This window comes from Lipotes vexillifer, unplaced genomic scaffold (assembly GCF_000442215.2).
Source record: "Lipotes vexillifer unplaced genomic scaffold, Lipotes_vexillifer_v1.1 scaffold90, whole genome shotgun sequence".
In the NCBI taxonomy this organism is placed as follows: Eukaryota; Metazoa; Chordata; class Mammalia; order Artiodactyla; family Lipotidae; genus Lipotes; species Lipotes vexillifer.
In genome coordinates, this window is record NW_006782310.1 from 6,007,840 (window position 1) to 6,009,825 (window position 1,986).

The following is a 1,986-nucleotide window of genomic DNA, read 5'->3' on the forward strand; positions in this document are numbered from 1 at the left end:
ACAAGGGTTTTCCAAGGTGGAAACTGCCCATCCCTAGACCGAGCTGCAAGGCTGGAGGCTGGGGCAGGGGGGACGAGATGGAATCGAGAAAAAGGGCTGTCGTAGGACAGAGTCTGATGAAGGCTTGAGGCTGGTGTGCGTGTCTGGGCTCTCACCTCAGGAGGACCTGTTCCCTCCTCTCTACCTCCCTTCCTCCAAGCCCTATTTCACATTCTTCCTCCCTTGGAACCCTCCCCCTGACCCTCCCCCATACCTTCCTCTCAAACCTCCTGTGGCATTCAGGGTTTGCACATCTCCCTATCTCTGTCTCTGTGTCACGATTCAGAGATGGCGGCACCCCAAGCTCCTCCCACCAGAACCCCACCTCTGAGGATCATCTAGAACCCGTGGTCTTGTCCACCCAGGCACACTGTGAATGCAGTGGGAAGTGCAGGACCAAAAGTGCTGGGTGGCAGGTCTGGGGCTGTGTCCTCACCTTCCTTTACTGCGGGCCCTGCCTCCACTGCCTGCTTCCCCAGCTCCTCGCAGCACTTCGTCCCCACCCCAGCTCCAGTCTGGTGGCTTGCTTTTCCCCCTGTCAGGGAGGGAAGGGGGACTTGCTGTTAGGTTTGGGCACTGTGGCCATCCCTGCCCAGGAACCTAGGGATGGGCTTGCAGTGGAGACTTTCAGAGGCACACACCGGTCGAGAGAGATTTTTCTAGAGGGTCCAGGTAGCAGACAGATTCCACGGAGGGAAGGACCAAAGCTGCTTCCAGTGGGCCAGCCCTAGGCCCCAGAGACACGGCTGGCCAGATTCCATGAACCACAGACCACCATGGACAAGGCTTTTTTTTTTTTTTAAACTGTGCTTTATTTAGGGCTAAGCTGGAGAAAGCGTCATCCAATAGTTACAGAAGGTTACAAGGAGTTTTAGGGAGTTGAGTGTGAAAAGAGCAGTTGTACTGAACTGCAGCTGTTTTGTTTTTTTCGTTTTTTTTTTTTTTTTTACAACATCTGGACATCCTAAAAGGAGCCAAGAAAAAGAAAAAGAAAATTTTAAAAATAATAATTACCCAACAAAATAGAAAGAAAGGAAAGGCAGAAGGCCTGAGAGGAACCAGATAGATGTTCTTCTAAAGCAAAAAAGAAAAAAACATGGTAGGTCCGAGGGCCCCCCAGCCTCCAGATGAACAGGACATCAGTGAGGAGGGCGTCAAGGCGGAAAGCCAAAGCCAGTCCTCCCAACGGTGCAAATAAATTATAATAAATATGTTATGCTTTAAAATATATGTGTTCTTAAATAATTCAGTGTTTTTTTCTGATTCTGAGTTTTTTTAAGCAATGTCTTTTTTAACTGCTCTAAAGTCATTTACCAAAGATAAATATCGTGCTTTCATTAAATAGTTTTCCTTGTTTTTTTTTCTCTATCATTACAATTAAAAGTCCTACAAAATATGCAAATTTATTTACAGAAAAACAGAGCCGGCATCATTTAAACATCCCTGTTTTTCAAAATTCCTTGTAAACAGTTTCAGAAATTCTTCAAAGATTGTTTTTTTTTTTTTTTCTCTCTCTCTTGTTTAAGGTTTTTGTGTGTGTGTGTGTTGTTTAGTTGTTTAAGATGAAAGTTCCCAGGTCTCCCTTGCCCGGAAAGTCTCTGGAGCAAGCATGGAAGGCGAGTGAAGCAGAGGTGTCGAGGGCTTGCGGAGAGCGGGCGAGCGCGCGCAGCTCCCGGAGCGAAGCGAGGCGAGGGCGGCGGCGGCGGCGGCGGCGGCGGCGGGCCTTCCTGCCAGAGGCGCGGCCTCCACCGGAGGTGGGCAGCCCGGGGCCCACAGGTCTGCGCGGGTCCGGCCTGGCCCTCGGGGTCAACGGCGTCCAACAGCACTCGCGGGGAGAAGGGATTGATGCTCAGTCTAAACTCTACAAAAGTACAGTCCTACAACATCTGGGATTTTAGCAGTAACGCTAACTTCTATAGGTTTTTTTTTTTTTTTTTTTTTTTTTTT

General features: G+C 48.9%; 1 protein-coding gene across 1 annotated transcript in view; it reads right to left on the reverse strand.

The window, feature by feature from the left end:
• Window positions 1-826: 826 nt before the first annotated feature.
• CELF4 (CUGBP Elav-like family member 4) overlaps window positions 827-1,986 on the reverse strand; it is a 307,282-nt gene continuing 306,122 nt past the window's right edge. The window contains exon 13 of the mRNA XM_007455221.1: window positions 827-1,986. This exon is cut by the window's right edge and continues 1,008 nt beyond it. The gene's annotated coding sequence lies outside the window, so the exon portion shown is untranslated.